This window comes from Oryctolagus cuniculus, chromosome 10, assembly GCF_964237555.1.
Source record: "Oryctolagus cuniculus chromosome 10, mOryCun1.1, whole genome shotgun sequence".
Classification (NCBI taxonomy): domain Eukaryota; kingdom Metazoa; phylum Chordata; class Mammalia; order Lagomorpha; family Leporidae; genus Oryctolagus; species Oryctolagus cuniculus.
The window spans coordinates 22,214,321-22,237,169 of NC_091441.1; the positions used below are offsets into that span (position 1 = coordinate 22,214,321).

The 22,849-nt window shown below is 42.1% G+C and overlaps 1 long non-coding RNA gene across 4 annotated transcripts in view; it reads right to left on the bottom strand.

Moving 5' to 3' along the window:
• The window catches only part of LOC103349348 (uncharacterized), a 402,935-nt gene that overhangs the window by 23,806 nt on the left and 356,280 nt on the right, over positions 1-22,849 (bottom strand). For 3 of the 4 annotated variants that reach the window (XR_007921451.2, XR_007921454.2, XR_007921453.2), the window contains exon 4: positions 22,595-22,709. This is a non-coding gene — a long non-coding RNA (uncharacterized lncRNA). Of the gene's footprint in view, positions 1-15,849; positions 15,950-22,594; positions 22,710-22,849 lie in introns of all 4 variants that reach the window. The other variant, XR_011379318.1, reaches the window with a different exon arrangement.

The following is a 22,849-nucleotide window of genomic DNA, read 5'->3' on the forward strand; positions in this document are numbered from 1 at the left end:
GGAGCATTCACTCCAATTTAATTCTACCTATTATTATTACCAAACTCTTATCCTGTTTATATGATCACTTTAACACTTGACCCTATCTATATGATCACTTTAACACTTAATTCAATCCATATGATCTCAATAACACTTAGAATGCTATTTTTACCACTCACCTGAAGGGGATTTGGGATCCCATGACAAGTTTTTAAATTGTACCCTTAGAAGTAAGTCCATAGGAATGGAATGTATGCAGAACTATACTGCTTTACAGTTACAAATTTCATACATTCGTACTTACAACTTTAGGGTTAAGGTGATTCTTCTTTCCATGCCCACCCTCCCACCCATGCTCTCAGCCCCCTTCCTCTTCCCTCTCTTATTCTCATTCTTCTTATTATTTTCCTTTTAAAAAATATTTGGCTTTGAGGTTGGAGATCTGGGTTTCTTAAAAATATTTCATTTATTTATTTGAAAGGCAGAGTTACAGAGATGCAGAGGTGGGGGGGAGGAGGGTTTTCTATCTTCTGGTCCACTCCCCAGATGGCCTCAACTGCCAGAGCTTCACCGATCTGGAGCCAGGAGCCAGGAGCTTCCTTCAGGTCTCTCTCATGGGTACAGGGGCCCAAGAACTTAAGCCATCTTCTACTGCTTTCCTAGACCATAGAAGAGAGCTGGGTCAGAAGTGGAGCAGCCATTACTTGAACCGGCGCTTATATGGGATGCTGGCACTGTATGCCACAGCTTTATCCACTATGTGGCAGCCTTACCTGCTACACCACATTGCTGGCCCCCTCACTCTTTTTTTTTTTTTTTTTTTTTTGACAGGTAGAGTTAGACAGTGAGAGAGAGAGACAGAGAGAAAGGTCTTCCTTCAGTTGTTCACCTTCCCCCTCAAATGGCCACCATGGCCGGTGCTGCGCCGATCCAAAGCCAGGAGCCAGGTACTTCTTCCTGGTCTCCCATGAGGGTGCAGGAGCCCAAGCACCTGGGCCATCCTCCACTGCCTTCCTGGGCCACAGCAGAAAGCTGGACTGGAAGAGGAGCAACTGGGACTAGAACCCGGTGCCCATATGGGGTGCCAGCACTGCAGGCGGAGGATTAACCAAGTGAACCATGGTGCCAGCCCCTCTCTTATTTTTAACTAAGATCTATTTTCAGTTAAATTTATACACCTATGGTTAATTCTATGTTAAGTAAAGAGTTCAACAATTAGCATGAAAGAAAAAAAGGGTAAGTAAAATATGATAAAATAAATGAAAAGAAATGAAAAAAATTTTAAAAAATGTTCCTCAACAATGAAGGCAAGGGCTGTTCAATGTCATTGCTTCTCAAAGTGTCAATTTCACTTCCTCAGGTTGCCTTTTAGGTGTTCTATTAGTTATCACAGGTCAGGGAGAACATATAGTATTTGTCTCTTTGGGACTGGCTTATTTACTAAGTATGATGCTTTCTAGCTTCATCCATTTTGTTGAAAATAACCATATTTCATTTTTTACTGCTGCATAGTATTCCATGGTGTACATAGCCAATAATTTCTTTATCCAGTCTTCAGCTGATGGGAATTTGGGTTGATTCCACTTCTTTGCTATTATGAATTGAGCTGCAATAAAGATGAAGGTACAGAGAGCTCTCTCATACGCTGATTTCATTTCCCTTGAAAAAATTTCCAGGAGTGGAATGCCTGGGTCTTTTCCAAGAACTCTTTGTCTATGTTGATGTCTTATAGGATTTCCCCAACATTCTCTAATAATTTGATGGTGTCGGGTCATAGATTTATGTCTTTAGTCCATTTTGAGTGGATTTTATTACAAGGTGTAAGGTAGAGGTCTTGCTTCATGCTTCTGCATGTGGAGATCCAGTTTTCCCAGCATCATTTGTTAAAGAGATTGTCCTTCCTCCAGGGATTGATTTTAGCTCCTTTGTCAAAGATGGATGTAGATGCTTGGATTGATTTCTGGTGTTCCTATTCTGTTCCATTGGTCTATCCATCTGTTTTTGTACTGGTACCAAGCTGTTTTGACTTAACTGCCCTGTAGTATGTCTTCATACCTGGTATTGTGATGTCTCCAGCTTTGTTTTTGTTGTATAAGAGTGCTTTAGCTATTCAGAGTTTCCTCTGTTTCCATATGAGTTTCAGCATTGTTTTTTTCATACCTGAGAAGAATGTCTTTGGTATTTTTATTGGTATTTCATTGAATCTATAAATTGCTTTCAGTAGTATGGACATTTTTATGATATTGATTCTTCCAATCCATGAACATGGAAGATCTTTCCATTTTTATGCGTCTCCTTCTATTTCTTTCTTTAAAGTTTTGTAATTCTGTGTATTCTGTGAATAGCGATAGCTAGACTTCCTCCTTCCAAAGTTGTATCCCTTTGACTTCTTTTCCTGGCCTAATGGCTCAGCTAAAACTTCCAGGACTATACTGAATAGCAGTGATGAAAGTGGGCATCCTTGTCTGGTTCCAGATCTCATTGGGAATGCTTCCAACTTTTCTCCATTCAATAAGACGTTGGTTGTGGGTTTGTCATAAATTGCTTTGACTGTTTTGAGGAATGTCACTTCTATTCTCAATTTGCTTAGAGTTTCTTCTGTCATTTTCAACTCAAAATTCAGATTTCTTCCTTTCTACTTTTGTGAATAATTTTATAATGTACTTTTTTTTGCCTATACATGTTTGTTTGTATTTCTGGTTAGGTCTTTGGTGTATGTTTGTAAGAGTGGAATCACTAAAAAAAAAAAAAAAAAAAAAAAAAAAAAAAAAAAAAGAGTGGAATCACTAGATCAAAGAGCATGTCAATTTTTTTTTTTGACAGGCAGAGCTAGACAGTGAAAGAGAGACAGACAGAAAGGTCTTCCTTCCATTGGTTCACCCCCAAAATGGCCACTAGGGCTGGCACGCTGTGCCGATCCGAAGCCAGGAGCCAGGTGCTTCCTCTTGGTCTCCCATGCAGGTGCAGGGCCCGAGGACTTGGGCCATCCTCCACTGCCTTCCTGGGCCACAGCAGAGAGCTGGACTGGAAGAGGAAAAACTGGGACAGAACAGGCGCCCCAACCGGGACTAGAACCAGGGGTGCCGGTGCCACAGGCAGAGGATTAGCCTAGTGAGCCGCAGCGCCGGCCCAGAGCATGTCAATTTTTAAAGGTTTTTTTAAAATACATGTTTACAAAATGTCCTCCAGGAAAAGATGAACCAAAATACACTTAAATAGTAAGTTTGTCTTCTTTCACTGCACCTTTACCAATGTAGATTTTAATGAGTTATGGCAACTCAACAGGCAAAGGATATTTCATCCTTATGTGACAGGTTCATTAAACAATGTCAACTCAATGTGGGTACACTCAAGATACAATTTTATTAGAAGAGGAGAGTAAGGGAAAAGGGGCTGTACCTTCTTAGGCACTTAAGCAAAGCTGCTTCAGAAATTTCATGGAAGAACTGAATGAAAAAATAATTTTCATGCAAAAATTGCAATCCATGAATGGTTGTTTCATAATAAGCAGTCTTACATGAACTTTGTGAGGACCCTTGTATAGAAACAAAGGTAATAGTCTGACGTGTTACTACTTTTCTGATGCACACTAGCTAGGTACTGAGATCTCTGCATGGCAAGGACACGGGTGCTGGCTCTTTCAAGGAGTGAGTGAAAGTCTTTTTGGCCTCTTGGGCACCCTGTCTATACATTGCCTACCTCTGAGATATCTGGCTAAATCTCTATTTCTATGCCTCCTCCCAGTTCCCACCACTGGAATCACCTCAGCCATTGGGCAGACCTGTTGAGCATCTCAATACTCTATACAATCGCTGATGTTTGTTGCTCTTTAACTTCCACTGGGCACACCAGTCAGCACAAGTGCAGGCTGGTCCTCTTCATGACTCTCTTGTAATCCTCTTCTCTGATGATACTGGTGCAGGGGCAGATCAGAAATCATGTCTTCTCCTGAAGCAGAGGGCCGCTGGAGAAGTGAATGCCAGTTTGCTATCTATTAGTGCCTTCAGTCTCTACAACTGAGTCTCTGTGAAGCTCCTCTGCTATTCAAGTTGGGTTGAAGTGGGGCAGGGAGTGCTACTCCTCCCTTGCCCATTGAGAAAGAAGGTTGGAACCTCTGTGAGTAACATTGTCACATTGCCAGGCCACTCCAAAGTTTGATTCTGGTCCCTTCCTGCCTACTTCCCAGTCCTCTGCTTACATAATGATGATGTAGGGTTGGGGTCTGGCTGATCTTTCATATGTGGAACACTTAACACCTGTTGTTTTTGGCTGTTGGCCTAGTGCTGACTCCAGAGCAGCAGTGGAAGCCCCACTCTACATCCTGGTATGCTTGTTTGTATTTGTATTTCTTTGCTTAGTAGTGTGATGGGATATTTTTCATATGTTTTTAATAATCATATTTCTACTTTTATGAATTGCCTTGTTTATGGCTTGAGCTTTATTCGCCCAGACTCTTCCCTTTTGCCTAGTGAATCCTTATTCCTGTGAAATAGGCTGACCTGAGTTTTCCAGGCTGCATAACTTTATAGCCCCACTGGTTCTGAATTACACCACTGCTTTCCAATCATAGCTTCTGCCTTCAGGGTGTCAGTATTAATATTCAAGATACAATGAGCTAAAAAACAGGATACACAGATCCACTACTTGATATTCAGCATCTGGTTTATAAATTTATGCTAAATATGCACAAACAGTGATATACATATTTACATGTATGCATGAATACCTATTATATAAAGATATGACATGATGTTCAAAATCAGCTCTTGCCTCCCATTTAATTTTTCTATAGCTTCTCATTCATTCATTCAACCTAATAACAGCAATTTTAATCAGAGAATCAATTTATAACCCTACCAGGTGGTAAGAGGCCTCTCCAAGGGACCTCTTGGGGATCCCTTCTGGCTATCTTCTGGAAAATAGGAGATTAAAAACATGTGTGTTCCCACAATACTGCATTCTGAAGATGTTTCATCTCCTAGTCCTGCCCCCGTGTAAGTTATGTAAGATTATGGAAATCAACAAAGAGCAATTCATGCCTTGACTGAGAGTATTGTTGTTGTTTTTAAGGACAGACCTAAAATTGGAAGGCAACTCAAAAGCAAGCCATTTGTGCATATTGTCAAGCTCATAGAAAATTCACTTCTGACTTTTCTGCAAAAGATATGAGTAGATAAGAATTCTTGGTATTTTGTGAGTCTATTAACTCTTTGGGTGGAAAGAAGATGGATTTAATTTAATATCCCAAACTATTAAGCCATCAGAGCTTGACCTGGGAAGCTGAACCTGAAATACAGGAAGGGCTGGGAGACAGCTCCTAGAGCCTGCGCCTGCAGGGTGAGTGTGTGCGGCATTTTAATGTTACTATGGGGATTGCTATAGTAACAATTCTACTCACTCTTCATTTATTAACTTACTTTGTAGTGGAACCAAATAGGTAAACCAAACATTAAAAGATACAATAGCTTTAAAAAAGATTTTGCTATTTCTTCAGCTCATGCTGAATGTTTCAATGAAAGTACTTTGAGTGGAAAGGACAATATTGGCAGATAATTTAGTTCAGTTGCAGGAATGAGATTCCACAAGGTTTTCCTCTGAGACTGGAAAAATAACAGCTGATCTGTGTCATAATACAGTGTCGAATTTGAGAATTTAGCAGTCTTGATACCCAACCCTCGGAGGCAACAGTGGAATTATCCTGGCTCTCCCACGCCCACTCTCCTCTCTTCTTTTTTTCCTTTTTATTCTTTATTCTACACTTGTTCAGAAAACAGCCTGTTTTTCCCCCATACACAGAGTGGGAAAAATTAAGCTGACCAGAAAAATGACCTTCATCTTGGTAGGTCTCAAGGTCTTAGATGTAGCATCCCTTCCACTGGCCTCGGCAGGCCCCCAGAACACATTTGAAACACCAGACACAGAATTTGGAGCAGGAGAAGGAGGAATGACGTTGAGGTAGAATTTTCCTGTCCTCTCCTAAGGCTGTTTTTTTCTCTGATTCTTTAAGTATCCCTGATGGAGAGTGAATTATCCCAGAAAATGTTCTTAGACTCTCTGAAAGCCAACAGGGATTGAGAGGAAGTGTGTGTTTAGGGACGTGCCTTACTAAAAAGGAATATTGTAGTAAAAATCCCCTTGGAGGTTGGAATTATATAAAGAAGAAAAAATGAAAACAGAGTGGCTAGAAAAGATAACTTTGAAAAATCAACCTGCATGCATGCAAGATCATTAGTACTTTAATACTTGCATGCAAGATCATGAAGAAAATCAAGCCAGTGGTTGCTCCTACTCCTCAAGTACAAAGGAGAAGCTTTCACTACTGTGATGCTTGTCACCATTATGATGCAATCAGCCACTGGAAAACAAAAGCTTGTAAACAGAGAGGGTCACCAAGGTCAAAGGGGGTGGATGCTGGCGATAAGACGCATTAAGATAATGCGATAAGACGCATTAAGACTTAGAGAGCCAAGGAGAAGCTAAAAGAATATGAGGAAACAGCAGGAGCAGGTGTATCAGAAGACCATCGCTCAAGGTAATTCAACTAACACCTTGTGTGGAGGCCAAGACGTGATCCTCAGGGGTGGTTCCTGTCACTATCATCAATTCTTACGTGGGGAAACTGAGGTGCAAAGAGGATAAGAGACCTGTTGAGAATAAAATGTCCAGTAAAGAGAAGAGCCAGCCTGTGAACTGGCTGTGAAGTCGCAAATTCCAGGACCCATGTTCTTACTCACGGCTGAATTTATCCTGCTCCTCCAAGGAGGAGCATGACAGATCAATGCAGCCGATTCTGAAGCTGCTTTCTATTCAGTTGGAGGAAGAGAAAGTTGGTGGATGAAGGCAAGTGTGCTCTGAAGGAGCCGGGGGCACACAGAAGCAGACGGGCCCCCCGGGGGCTGGAAAGCCAGCCAAGCAGTACCCCTTGAATCTCAGACAAGGAGAAGCAGGCACAGGGCTGCACCCTGAGGAAGCTCTAAAATGCACTGAGGCCTAAACCAACTTTCTCCTGAAACGAACTGAATCCTCTGGGCGCCACTCGTGTACCTAGCTTCTAGGAATAGAGCTCAATGTCATTGCCCTTCTTTTCTCCTTCACTGCTTGGAAAAGCCAGGTCCTGTAGAGAGAAGGAATTGGCCACTTGGATTCCCTATTGCAACCATCAGAATCAACTTCAGTGGCTCAGTGATGTCATCCTATAAGCCAGTCCTAGAAGTACACTGAAAACTTCACGTGCAAATTCCTGGTGCCTTCAAGGAGGAAACACAAAAACACTTCTAAAAGCTCTAGCCTCAGCTTCAACAAAATGTTGCACAGCTCCTGGCCTCGTCTTTAGTAAGCCCCTACTTGTTTTTTTTTAATCATGTGACTGTATTTGGCTTTTAAAAGCTTTCAAGGCTTTCTCCATCAGTCGCTTAAAAAATTAAAGCAAGGTCAAAATAGGCTTGTCTGGAGAGCTAAAGATGGAAAGGATATGGTTTGAATTTGCTTAGGGCCCACCAAGGGGAGGAAGTGAGAGGAAGCAAATGAGCTTCCAAAGAGAATTCACATATGGATAGTGCGTGAGGGCGCTGTGTGCTTGCATGCGCGCACGTGTGTACACACGTGTACACACACAGGCAGAGGCAGCTGCCACTGAGGAAGGAATATCTCCCTTGACTATAATTAAGCTTCCTCTAGGCTGGGACTTTCACTCGCCAGGCACGTTTTCCTGACTCTCGGAGCTCTACTAATCATGCGAAGTCTTTTGTGCCTCAGAGACGCCCGGATCTCCTTCCCCCACAGCCACGGACTGGGAAGCCCCATATCATACTAAGTAGGAAGTTACTCATCTCCCAGGATGAGTTAATATGGAAAAAATATTACTGCACTTGAGAAGGCTCTGGAAGCCACACAGTGAAATGCCCGGGGATAGAGTATCAGGGGAAGAGAAAGGCAGGAGGGGAAGGAAGACGAGAGAGAATTAAACACGCTAAATGCCCTTACATTTTATGAAGTGCAAACATGAAGCTAGCTATACCTTGCCACCACATAGTAAATACAAGATGACTAGGCAATTATATTTAAACATTATGGAACCTCCAAAAATAATGGCCGTGTTCAGGGCAGTTTTTCAATCCCTTGATAACAATATAGTTTAATGGATAGAAACAACTATATCATTTATTCTTCTTACATAAAACGCTGTCAACCATGTAAGTACATGATCAAAAATACAGGTTTGCAGTGGGTGTGCAGTTGTCCCAAGAGCTGCAGTTTCATGTAGAGTAATAAGAGGTAAAATGAAAAGTGAAAAAATATGGAAAGGAAGTGCTTCAGCAGAGCAAGGACCCCAAAGGCTGCTCTGTGCCTTCGTTTTTATGGTGCGCAAGGAGCAATGTCAGAACCAAACTTGGCGTTTTTAAGGGGTGTGTAAGTCAGCTGGAAAATGTTACTCCTGAAATTGGATTTTTCCATTTAAGGTTTTGGAAATCCTTGAAATGAGGACTGGAGTTGTAGGAGGGGCTTGGAGGTGGGTGGGAAGACAGGGGATGCTGGACATGAGAACACTTGCCTTCTGGCTCCTGACCGTTTTCATTATTCACATTCCTGGGTAATGAATGAAAATGAAATAATTGGTTTGGAGACAGGCCTGGAGCCTTTGCAAGTGTTAATTTTACTGAAAAAGTATATTCCCAGGTCAGCCATTGCGTACTCTGAGCAGCATTTCCAAAATTCATTCACGGATTGACTGCTCCTCTCCAGCAGAGACTGGAGCTACTGATGGGAGTTATGACAGCAGGGTGCTTTCAAAGAAGTTAAGGAAGCAGAACTGGAGTGGATCTGCTCCCAGACATCCAGCATTGGCTCCTTCTTAGAGAGACACAAAACCTCCTCAAAAATAATCAGTTTGCACCAGCCCCATATCTTGTGAGCAGGCAGTCTTTCCCATCTTAATGAATGCTAACGTTATTAAGGGCTTACTACATTCCCAGCACCGTGCTAAACATTTTACCTACATTACTTCATTGAATCTTCAGGATAATCTCATAAAGTGTGTGATACTATTATTCCAAACTATGTTGAAGAGGGAATCGAAGCCCATGAGGTTCCATTATGTGGCCATGACTACACAATGCATTAGACGGAGAGCTGACCTCTAGTCCAGGTCTTCTGAATACACAGATTTCACTCATCACCACTATTGCTTCCCTTCTCCATAGAAAGGAGACAAATGGTCACCATAAGGTTCTTTGATTTACCTGAGACTGTCCTACTGTATTGATTTTTGTGTTTTACATTTATGAGCCTATCTAAAACTTAGAAATAGCCTAACGTATTGACCATGCTGCATAGAAGAAGATGAAGTTCAAAGAGATTAAGTCTCACATTGGTGGTAAAGCCAAGGTTCTAGGCCAGCTCAGCCCCATTCCTAAACTCTCCCATTGACACTTCTATAGGCTGTCCATCACACAACTAAGGTAACTATCTCAGCAAACCACAAAGAGGCAATTTGCTTAAACTCAGATTTGCATTAAGGACAATGGAAATGTGAAGATTTGTCTTGTGAAGTGTGAATAAGACAGCAGATAGCTCAGAGGGCTCAATGGGGACAGCGGAGGTCCTCTCATCAATGTGTCATCCTCTCCAGGTAGGCTAATGTCTTCATGAAGGCACACACAGAGCTTCTTTGCTCCTAATGTCCTTATATCCTTCTGCTAACCTAAATTCTTAGAGAGAAACAAAACCTCCGCAAAAATAATCAGTTTGCACCAGCACCATATCTTGTGAGCAGGCAGCTCATAGGCACAAACTCTTGTTTCAGCTCATGTTTGCCTTGCTCCATGTAACTTCCTAGGATTGTGCTTCTGTATTTCCCACGTAATTCCTACTATTCCTGTGATCTCCTGAACGTACAGAATCTATACCATCAGCATGTTCTTTGTTACAGTGCTCTAGCTTCTGATTCCTCACTCCTCAAAGGCTCCAGGGACCCTGCCATGTACTTTTTTATTTTTCAAGATTTGTTTATTTGTTTGAAAGACAGAGTTAGAGAGTGAGAAGGAGAGACAACCGGAAAGGGAGAAAGAAGAGCCGCTGCTGTGGCGCAGTGGGTTAACGCCCTGGCCTGAGGCACCAGCATCCCATATGGGCGCCGGTTCTAGTTCTGGCTGCTCCTCTTCTGCTCCAGCTCTCTGCTATGGCCTTGGAAAGCAGTACAAGATGGCCCAAGTCATTGGGCCTCTGCACCTGTGTGGGAGACTCAAAAGAAGCTCCTGGCTCCTGGCTTCGGATCGGCGCAGCTCCGGCCGTTACAGCCATCTGGGGAGTGAACCATCGGATGGAAGACTTCTCTCTCTCTCTCTCTCTCTCTCTGCCTCTCCTCTCTCTGTGTAACTCTGACTTTCAAATAAATACATAAATCTTTTTTTAAAAAAAAAAAAAAAGGGAGAAAGAGACAGAGAGAGAGAGATCTTTTATCTGTTGGTTCTCTCCCCAAATGGCCACAACAGCCAGAGCTGGGCCAGGCCGAAGCCAGGAGCCAGAGGCTTCTTCAAGGTCTCCCATGTGGATGTAGGGGCCCAAGGATTTGGGTTATCTTCCGCTGCTTTCCCAGGTGCATTAGTAGGGAGCTGGATCAGAAGTAGAACAGCAGGGACTCTAACCGGCACCCATATGGGATGCTGGCCCAGCAAGCCATGACTTAACCCACTGCACCACAGTGCTGGCCCCATCATGTGCTTTTTAAAAAATTCTAGATAAGGCTTAGGACAAGGTCAGGTTCCCATCTGAATACTTGTTCAGTTGGCATTGGACTGGCACTATCAACACCTGGAATATACAGCATATGGAAAAAAAATGAGAGGAGGGAAACTAAGACATAGATTATGTTCAAAAGAGACCCTTGCAGAAGTAAGAAATGAAACTGGGGTTTGATGGAGGAAATAGTGTCAGAGAAGGTTCTAGAAGTCTTCCAAGTATCTCTTCATAAAAACCACTTCCCCTAGCTCAGTAGTTCTCAAACTTGAATGTGCAGTAGAATTATCTGCAAGCCTTCTTAAAGCATATCACTGCTCTTTCTCCTCACTGCACCTCCTCACTCAACTTCTGACTCAGTGTGTCTGCAGTGAACCCTGAGAATTTACAAGTCACCAAGAGGCTCTCATGCTCCTGGACCTAAGACTGAGTATTGAGAACCACCGTAATTATCCTTCTGACTGTATATTGCAATTACTCAGGATGAGAGCTAAATATCAGTGGCCTCCCCACACTAAACAAAGAAATCAGAATCTCTGAGGAGGGGCCTGTTCTGGCTACGCCTACAAAGAAGCTATTCCTCTACTCATTCACTTCTTAAAAGTCTGATATACCTGAGGCTTCCATCATCATACTAATTTCCTAGGAAGGCACTTGACAAATAGAAGGAGTTCCATAACTACTTTTTGAGAAGAGAAAAGAACTGTGGTAGGTCAGTGGAGAGGTGGAGAGTTAAGATCACTGCGCAGAAGTGTGCCAGGCAAAGGCCCCCTCTGAGGTTGATAAAAGAGGCTATCCGAAGGGCAAGGTCCCCTCCATATGTGTTTATTTTGTCTTTTGAAAATGTCATTATGTTACGAACATTTAGGGTTCCGATCCTAAAGGTAAACATAGCATTCATTCTGTCTCTTCCATCCAAAGGCTCATACAAAGACACAATCAGGTCATGAAAGGCGCAGAGTTGAACTGGTGCGTGGTTTGCGGAGGACTGTAACCAAATGAGCGTGTCTTGTCAAGACTTGGACCAACTCATTGTTAAGTGTGGAATCAGATTGCCTTAGTGTGTTATATGTATGCCCTCCTAGTGTACGGAGCATCTTCAATATTTTTTGAATACACAGTTATTAAATACTTATAAACATTTATGGACCATGTGCCCAGCATACTGCCAGGCAGGCTTTTCCATTCAAATCAGTATATTGACCATCCCTCCGTGAGGCTCAAATGACACCAAGTCCATGCCTCGTTTGTGTTCTTTCTGAAAGTCATCTTCTAACCTTCCTGCCAATCAAGAAAAAGCTATCATTTAGAATCTGGGTCAAAGTGAATCTACTCCTGAAATCTTCTCTTTAAAAAAATTAATTATTTGAGAGAGAGCAAAGGAGAGAGAGAGTTCTGAGAACTCCCATCTGCACTGAATCCAGTACATGTGGTTTCTCAATAAAGGTTTGTTAATAAAATTAACTGCAAGCTTACTGGGTATCCAATCATTTTTCCTAGATGAGTCATCAGGAATGAGTCAGTCAGGGTCTGTCTATGGTCTGGAAAATGTATGGAGTAGCTTCCCCTGAAACCCAGTGGAAACAGGTCCCTGGATTCTGAATTCTCTCTGCTCCATTGGGATACATCTCTTCAACCATGACTATTCCTTGTTTTAGAATTACTCCCTAAATACATTCCAGTCATGAGTGTGTTCCTTTTCTCCAAGTCATTAGGACACTGCTCACAAAGACCTGCATTTTCAAACATAAAAATTTTCTTTGACTCAGAACAGTAAACAATTTCCACCTAATTGATAGTCCTACTTGGATATTTAATTTTAAATGACTTCCATAAAATCTGCAACATTTCTTTTATTTTCTATACTGAGTGCTTTTGGCTAGATTCACACCCTAAAATGCCAATGGGTTTGAGCCAAAGCTGCATAGTTTTGTAGCTAATAATAACAATAATAATGAGCACATTTCAAAAGTGCTAATTACAAATTCAATTGGATATATGCTTATTATAAATGCTACAGGTTTTCTGCCAGGTTGGTACTTTACAACAGTATGTTTTCAAACACCTGTTTACCTTTATCATTACTAGCTACGTTCATTCAAAAAGAGAAACTTCAAAGCTTAGATATATGTTAAGTCTTATGTGTCTTCATAAAATTTGGAATTGTTTACCCAGAATCTTTGACAGCACACATTGAATCAAAAGAAATATATAGATGATAGATAATAGAGCTATAGATGATTGATAGATATACTGATGATATATTGATAGATGATAGATTGGATAATCAATAAATAGGTAGATATTATTTTCTACCTTGTGTAAAGATATGAAAAATTAAAAATTCTTCATTTACCCAATATACAACTATAGAGAGAAAACAGAATTATCCTAGTGATTTCTTCACACCAAAGGAAACAATTATGGTTAACTCTTTATTCTATGTAGGAAGTAAGACTAAAAAGGTGATTAAGATATAGGACTGCTTAAATCAACTAAAGGAGTTTCTCTGTAGATAAATGTGATAAGGAGGTAAAAATAGTTGGGAGAAGGAAAGTACAGCCATAAAGGACAAGTTAAACATGGGCTTAAGATGTCAAACAGAGGTTATAGGGTTAGTATAGGATAGGAACTTTGCTTCTTTAATTCAGTCCCAGGAATATGGTTCATGAGAGAATCTTCTTTAAATCTGGAGACAAGGAAATGCATTCCATCGTGCTCCATGTGTGGTCACTGTTAGCGAGTCTCACTTGCAGAAGCAGAAGACTCAGGCTTGTTTTATTGAAATCTCCATCTCAGAAATAAGATGGATGCCTTAGACAGGGGTTCTCAATCACAGCTCTATGTTACAATCACCTGGGGAGCCTTAAAACATGTTAATGCCCCACCCCCAAGAAATGAATCTGAAGCTCTAGGGGTGGGGGCCAGACAGTGGTTTTTAAAAGCTCCCCAGATGATTCTACTGTAAAAGTAGGGTTGAGAGTCACTATATTAAGAAAGGGAGAGATGTTAGATTTATTAAGTGTCTCCATAGTTCTTACTCTTGCCAATACTTTGGGGAAAAAAATTTAAGAGCATGTAACTCACACAAAAGAAAACAGCATGGAGATCAGTGTTTCATCATGGACTGCTACTCCTCAAACCCAGGTGCTCTGTCTTTCCTTGCCTTTAAAAAGCAAAATGAGCTTGGAGAGGTTCCCATGGTTTAAAGAAGGAATTGTTGTAGGATTAAGATAATGATGACTACACTGAATTGAAACTTAACCAAATATTTGAAAACTGATGAGTTCATAATGATATGTCAAATATAAGATGAAAATGTACAGTGGGTTAAGCTGTTACCTTCAACACCAGCATCCCATATCAGAGTGCTGGTTCTTGTCCCAGCTACTCTGCTTCCAATCCAGCTCCCTTCTAATTAATGCCCCTGCAAAAGCAATGTAAGATGGCCCAAGTCCATGGGCCCCTGCCGCCCACATGGCAGAACTGGATGGAAATCCATGCTTCTGGCTTCATCATGGCCCAGCCCTGGTCAGTGCAGCCATGTTGGAAATGAACCAGCAGATGGAAAATCTCTTCTCTCTCTCTCTCCCTCTCTCTCCTTCTCTCTCCCTTTTTCTGTGACAGTCTACCTTTCAATAAATAAATAAATCTTTTAAAAAAAAACCTCAATTGATCACTTTGTATGTTGCTGAAAATGTATAAATTAAGAGAAAATTTCTCTCACCTTTATCTGCTTGGACTAGAACTCAGGCTAATTGATTGATGAGGAAAAGAATGTCTTCTATATAGAAGAATCATGCAGAAAAAGGGGGCATAATTGAAAAGAATTGTTTTCTACTCCCTAACTAAATAATGAACGTGGGCAATATAACCAGTGGCCACTAAAATAGATAAAGACATGTGTACTTTTTTTTATTTTTATTTTTCTGCCAACCATTATACTGAGTCAAATTCTTACGGGAGAGGCTGTTTTGGACCTTTGTAATGGAGGATCAGGCAGATGGCCCTTGTATCAGTCTCCACAGCTGCTGTAACAAATCACCACGAACTTGGTGGCTTTCAACAACCATCAGTTATTCTCTGATGATTCTGGAGGCCAGATGTCCCAAATCCATTTCACCAGGCACAGTCAAGTTGTAGATTGGGCTGCACTCCCTCTGGATGCTTTAGGAGGGAAACTGTTCCTCTCCTCTTCCCCTTTCTGGAAGTTGTCGGTGTCCCTTGATTTGTGGCTGCTTCTGAGTAAATCACATTGTCTCCTCCTGTTTTATGTGTGTATGTGTGAAATCTACTCTCTCTCCTTACTGTAAGAACAAACACATTAGTATCTGGGTCTTAACCAAATCTCAAGAGCTTTAATTTAGTCACATCTAGAAATATCCATTTCCTCTCTTTTTTCCCATAAGATAAAAGTCATAGTTTGAATAGATTAAGACATGTATCCTTTTTTTTTTTTTTGCCAACCGTTACACTGAGTCACTGATCAATCTTTGTATTAAAGAAAATAGGATAAATATTTTATTCCTTATGTGCCTGAAATGAGATGTACCTGAGACAAAATAGTTCACCCAATTTCTGAAACCAGAAACCAAAATTTGGGGTTTGGAGTTAAGGATTTTAGAACTGTTAGGTTTTAAAACACCCTAGGAAATGACATTTGCTTTTCATAAAACACAAAAAGGTTAAATCAATGCATAAAACACATGCATTCCCACATGCTGCAGTTTATTAGGATATTTAACTCTGAAATTGTGTTGAACTCACAATCTTGGTGTTCAGTTTGAGAACATTGTATGGATTAGTTTGTAAGGTGGATTTCTACAAACAAGCCTGCTTTTAAAGGTAAATCCAGAAGCAAATACTAAATAAAAGATTCTGCTCTCTGGTTTGTGATTTTTTTTTTCACCTCTTGCAGTTTTAAAACAAGAAGCTGAACAAAGTCAGTTTTAAAGACAGACAAAAGATCTTACATTGCTGGTATAATCGGTTGCTAACCCTAAGTCTTATATGGGCTGGCACTGAATTTAACTTCAAATCACTCAAATCAAGAAGAGCTACTCTCAGTATGTCATCAGGAAGCTCTCCAAGATGTATTTTTATCCCAGCTTCATCTAAGTTATGACAACTCACCTGGTTGGTTTCTGGTTGGAATTTAAGTAGAGAGAGGCATCAAAGAGACAGCATGTTGCTCTGTGTTCCTCCTGAGGGGTGATGAAGAGGAAAAGCAAACCTAGAGGGAAAGATTTCAAAGTCCCCTCACTGTGTCTCCAGATTGGAAAAAAACAATGACCACTGTTGATATTTTGTCTACTCAGAGTTGGAACTCTTGTCTCTTCTATAGGCACCTATTTGTCCATTTATTTATTTTACTGCTTTGATCTTGATGCAGGTCCCTATGATTCCAGTCCTTAAAACTTGCAGCCCTGAGTCTGGTCCTGGGGCTGGTACTGGGCGTAGAGGGTAAAGCTGCCACCTGCCATGTCAGCATCCCCTATGGGCTCCGGTTCAAGTCCTGGCTGCTCAATTTCCAATCCACCTCCCTGCTGGCCTGGGAAAGCAATGAGAGATGACCCACGTGCTTGGGCCCCTGCACCCATGTGGGAAAACTGGAAAAAGCTCTGGCTCTTGGAGTTGGACTGGCCCAGCTCCTGCTGCTGTGGCCATCTGGGGAGTGAACCAGTGAATGGAAGATCCCTCCCCCTCTCTGTGTCTCCCTCTCTCTTGTAACTCTGCCTTTCAAATAAAATAAATACATCTTTAAAAAATAAACAAAAATAACTGGCTGTATTCCTGGTCATGGCTTCAAATGATGGGATTTTGCATGAAGCTTCCTCTCCCCATGACTGAGCTGCAACAGTTCTGGGCTAGTTTGTCTTCCACAGAGTCGTATCCTCAGGACATCTGAGTTCTCACATTGGGAGAAAATAGAGTCTAGTGCCTGCTTAATTCACATGGAATAAAGTAGGTAGACAGATACATAGAGGGGGGAGAGAAAGAGAGAAATACAAGTAGATCTACAGAAGTGTATATAGTCGGAGATGCTACAGTTTTCAGGAAACTTTCTCTCTTTACATTAGTTGACTCTCTGATCTAGACATTTCCCTAATTTTTCAGATAAAGTCTACTTTGCTGCCAATGCTATTATTTTTCTCACTTTAGCTTTATTATGATTGCATATGTAGTTCAACTTTTTCATCTTATTTCTTGCATTTTTGGTATTTTTTCTTGTTCATTTTTCTCTACTTAAACTGATTTTGAAGAGATTTTACCTTTATTCTCATTTTTTTCTGCTTTACTGGTTAGGAAAATATATATGCTACTTCTGCGATTTTAGCTATTACACTTAAACTTCTAACATGTCCTAATCTAAAGCTTAACTCACCTTGCTAATCTGTTCGAATACAGCAAAATGTCTTACAAACCTTTATGGCTAACCCTCCTACCTTACATGCCTTTTTTCAAGTATTTTAGCTCCACCTTAATTTAAAGTCCTACCAAATTATTCATTTTAACTATAATCATCATCCATATTCTGCTAGGATTTGTAATTTCTCCATATCAGCTCTATGGCTGACAGTCAAGTAGGTTATTAAGAAATGTATTGCCATTATCCAGTCCTACATTTGTTCTGAAATCCTTACTTAAGATTTCAAGAAGAATATAATTGGACAAATAAGCAAAATTTTTGTTTCAGAATGAATACTGGACAGTTCACATTTTTCTGTTAATATGCTCCAGGACAATATTGAATGAAATTGATGAATAAAATTTGCTCTCTGTGAAAGACAAAGACACATTTTAAATGCTTTTAAAAAAAATTCTGGCCTGCTTTGTGATAGTGGGTAGAGCCACTGCTTGCAGTGCCGGTGCCATATGGGCACCTGTTCGAGACCCTGCTGCTCCACTTCCAATCCAGCTCTCTGCTATGGCCTGGAAAAGCAGCAGAGGATGTCCCAAGTGCTGGCTCCCCTGCACCCACGTGGGAGACCCAGAGGAAGCTCCTGGCTCCTGGCTCCTGGCTTCAGCCTGGTCCAGCCCGGGCTGTTGCAGCCATCAAGGAGTAAACCAGCAGATGGAAGATCTCTTTGTGTGTGGGTGTGTGGGTGTGCGTGTGTAACTCCATCTTCCAAATAAACAAATAAATCATTAAAAATATTTATTTGAGACAGTAAAAGAAACATATAGACAGGAAATTCCCATCCACTGGTTCATTCCTCCAAATACTACTACCGCCTGGAGCCAAGGGTGGAAGCCAGATGCCAGGGATTCAATCCAGTTTCTCACATAGGTGTCAGGAATTCAGTCACTTGCGTCATCACTGCTGTTTTCCAGAGTCTGCATTATTAGGAAGCTGGTGTCAGGAGCAGAGCCAGGTAGCAGATCTGGCCACTGTGATATGGGACACGGGTGTCTTAACTGACAGGCCAAACACCTGTCCCCAAGACACAATTCAGATACTGTTTGTATCGCTCTCTCTCTCTCATTTTTTTTGTCTCTCTCCCTTTCTCTCTCTCTCTCTCTCTCTCTCTCAAGATTTTATTTAATTATTTATTTAAAAATCGGACAGGCATAGAAAGGGAGACAGAGGGACCGGCGCTGTGGCATAGCAGGTGAAGCTGCTGCCTGCGGTGCTGGCATCCCATAAGGGCACCGGTCTGTGTCCTGGCTGCTCCACTTCTGATCCAGCTTTCTGCTAGGGTCTGGGAAAGCAGCAGAAGATGGCCCAAGTCCTTGGACACCAGCACCCGTGTGGGAGATCAGGAAGAAGCTCCTGGCTCCTGGCTTCAGATCGGCACAACTCTGGCCGTTGCAGCCATGTGGGGAGTGAACGAGCAGATGGAAGACCTTTCTCTATCTGACTCTGCCTCTCTGTAACTCTGCCTTTCAAATAAAATAAATCTTAAAAAAAAGAAAGAGGGGGACAGAGAAAAGGAGATCCTTTACCTGCTGATTCATTCCCCGAATGGCTGCAACAGCCTGAATTGACCCAGAATTGAGTCTCTCAGGTGGATAGCAGTGACTCAGTACTTGGGCGATCGTCCTCTACCTCCCAGGGACACCAGCAGAGAGCTGGAGGGCAAGCAGAGCATGCGGGACTTGAACCAGCATGCAATATGGAATGCAGGTGACTCAAGCAGCAACCCAGTCCACTGTGCCGCACACCCTCCCTTTCTTGAAACAATATGGTGACTATTTAAATTTTACTGTGGAGATACTTCCCATCTCTTTTAACAGATTTCAATAAAATTTAAAAGTGACAGAGATAAATGTCTTAAAATGAATCTGTAAATTCATTGATAATTTTCTAATCAGTCTTACTTTTATTAAATTATCTTTGGAAATTTAATTAAAATTTTAATTAATTCCATTTATGAACTGCAATAATGTTTCCTAATTATGTGATTACACCAAGTGAAGTCTGCTGTTCACAGAAGCACTGTCGAAAATGTCTAAAATCACCAAGGCTATGTTATCTTTTCTCAATAATAGACATAGCCTAGAAAATTGCCCTTGTTATTAGTACTCTTTGTGTTTCTTATAGTACATTAACAGAACCTAAAAGTGCTGATCTCTAACAAGTATACAAGTACACAAACCATGCCAAGGGAAATGGTGCCAAACTTGTCCAGCTTTCATGGTGACAACTTCACAGAAGGTAACAAGGTAGTGAAACATCTATTGCAAGGAAAACTTCAAAGATCACAACATCTCAGGTTGGACGGAGCCTGAAAGATGCTCTCCTAATGGCCCTACACCCATCTCAGATTTTACTCGATTTGGAATCTTGGTTCCATGCAGCAGCGATCTTGATAACCAACCACAGCAATCTGCAGGTGCTCCGCCTTGGATTGATTCTAGATTAAAATAAGTTGGCTTTCTGCCCTTGGCAATGCCAGCAGCTCCCATGGTGTTTGCAAGTTGCTTGCACTTGGTAGTTTGCTTTGCCCCCAGAAGTCAAAAAGGAGCTTTTAGATTCAACCTTCCTATAAAAAAACTAAAAGGAAGAAAAGAAAGAACATTAAGGATTGAGTCCAGGTTTTGTGCTGCACTCAGTGGAGGTTGGAGAGAGACAGGAGAGGAGACGAGACCATGTCCAGCATACATTTGCTGAACCGCCTTTCCGGGATAAAGTCACATGAAAGCAAATGTGTCCTCTTCACCAGTCCTCGAGAGAAATCCTGGAGTGGTCTCCTCCAGCGCAGACTTTCTTACCTGTGTAAAACCTCCTCCTATCCTGGTACTATGAGCGCAGCACAGCTCTGACGCTTGCTCTCTCTCTCTTTCCCTCCCTGCCCTCTGCCCACACCACTACAGTGGCGCTGCCAATTTCACAGCAGTTAACTTGTGATCGAGGGAGGATGCCCTAAACCAGTCTTCCAACAGTGACAATAACTCCTCCATCAGTCTTTCATGAATGAAAATAATAGCGGCTGGTGCCGCGGCTCACTAGGCTAATCCTCCGCCTTGCGGCGCCGGCACACCGGGTTCTAGTCCCGGTCGGGGCGCCGGATTCTGTCCCGGTTGCCCCTCTTCCAGGCCAGCTCTCTGCTGTGGCCAGGGAGTGCAGTGGAGGATGGCCCAGGTGCTTGGGCCCTGCACCCCATGGGAGACCAGGAGAAGCACCTGGCTCCTGGCTTCGGATCAGCGCGATGCGATGGCCACAGCGTGCCAGCCGCGGCGGCCATTGGAGGGTGAACCAACGGCAAAGGAAGACCTTTCTCTCTGTCTTTGTCTCTGTGCTTGTCAAAAAAAAAAAAAAAGAAAGAAAAAAAAAGAAAAAGAAAATAATAGCGGACATCTCTACGTCAAGTTAATCATCGCACAATTCTGTGACACTGAATTTCACGGTACCTGGTGAAGTTAGTGGCATTGAGATGCCGCCTCTATTGACAGTGGCATGCAGATTCAGGGAGGTGAAAAGACTTGTTCAAGGTCCTACTGTCAATCATCTCTGGACCCAGGATTCAAGTCAGGTGTCTGACTCCCAAGCAAGCATTGAACCCCTCAACAAAACTGTGCTTGGTTATAGCAGGAGGATGAGGATGATCGGAATGAGCTCACAACCACCTGCCCTCGCACCTGGCACAAGTTCTTAGAATTCCAAGACACCCCTCCAAGTCTGGGCCTATGTCAACAGAGTTTGCTAGAGGAGCTGGGGTTATCTGGGAATCTGGCTGCCAGTGTTGCTTCTCTGATCTGCCTGCTCCGTCCAACGACACAGACCTGACTTTCTTGCCAGCAGCCAGCCATGCAGGGCAGCCAAGACTAACAAGTGTAGGCACTGTGCAGGGTACAGAGAGCATGAATAGCACTATTCTTTGCTGGCCAACACTAGCCCCATTGTTTCAGGCAGTCAATAGAGCTGTGTGGAAAAAAAAAATTCACACACAAAGCAAAAGCAGCAAAATTTGTCTCTTTGTGATGGTTTCAAGACTGGGTGAAAAAGTCGTTCTTCACCTGGTGCTACTTTACATATTCTTTCACATGCAGAAAGCACTTTTTGGCAAGGGAAGAACTTTTCTCTCCAAATTAAAAAGTTACAGGTCACAGTGCAGGTGGGGGAACTGGGAGGCGACCTCGAAGTTGAACGCCGCGCATTCATTACACCACAGTGGAGATGGAAATGACGATACATCATTTTGATTTAGTGGACTTCAGCTCTGTTCCCACACTTCTTGATCTATTCGGGACATGCAGGTTTCGCCTGCATTTTCCCAGATAACAGAGACAAAGTTAAAGACACAGCATTAGTGTCTATGTATGACGGGTCTCTCTTCAAGGCAAATGATTGCCAAACTTCCTTTCCCTTCAATAGGATCCATCTCATCCTTTTCTGGGGTTCCATTGCTGGTCTGCTGTAAGTCACAACCAGGCAGGCAGGTTTTTGTCCTTTTTTTCTCTTTCCTATTTTTCTCCTGTGTGCACCATTAGATGAAGTTAGAGTCCCACAAACTACTATATGCATTTAACATCTACATGTGGGGAAAGAATGGCTTCTTCTCCTAAGAGCAGGCACTAACACACAGGTCTGATGCTTGTCCATGTTCTTCACACGTCATCTTCTCATTCTCAACCACTTGTAAAGTTACTGATGGGGAGAGAAGATCTATGATACAAGTAACCCAAAATAAAGCATTGACTGAATTATTATTTTGTATATCCTGATATCACAGAGTACTGTGAATTCGGTTCATCTAACCTGAACATCCTTATTTTTGTATTTAAATATCAAAAGCCCCAGAGGCAGCCAAATACAGTGACAAGAGCATGCATAGACTTCAGCTGCATGCTGGTTTAAACCCTGGCTTGTTAAGCAGCTCTGAAGGGTGACTGTGTGCTAGGTTGTCCCAGAAATAAATCGATATGGTCTCTCCTGGTGGAACTGCTAATATTACCCTCTTTCATTTTAAAAAGTATCCTGTTTGAATGATAGATGGTCATTTATGTCACCTTGTCAGCATTGATATTTTGTTTATTAAATCTGGACAATGGAGCTGGCACTGTGGCATAGTGGGTAAAGCCGCTACCTGCAATGCCAGCATCCCATATAGGAATCAGTTCAAGTCTCGGCTGTTCCACTTCCATCCAGCTCTCTGCGATAGCCTGGGAAAGCAGTAGATGATGACCCAAGAGCATGGGCCCCTGCACTGGCCTGGGAGACTTGGAAGAAGCTCCTGGCTCCTAGCTTCAGATTGGCACAGCTGTAGGTGTAACGGCCATCCAGGGAGTGAACCAGCAGAAGACCTCTCTTTCTCTGCCTCTTTGTAACTTTGCCTTTCAAATAAATCAATAAATCTTTTTTTTAAAAAAAATCTGGACAACATCATGTACCTTTTAGGATTAATGTTGATTAAAGGGAATGTATGTGGATCACCTGGCAAGTTGACTGACTCCAAGCAAGGACTCCAAAGGCGTGGCTGTTTATGATGTTGCCTCTGGTGCTGCTGCCTTACAGAACTATCCCCAAGGGTTCAGGCAATCACAGGCCTCTGGAATAAAAAAATAAAATAAATCCAAGGAATGACGTTGAGTCTCCAAGGTTTGATTTTGCCAAGTAAAGAAAGAACTGGAGCGGGGAAGGAGGGAATGACAAACATCTTTTCATGAAAGAAAGTTTATTTAAAAGGTA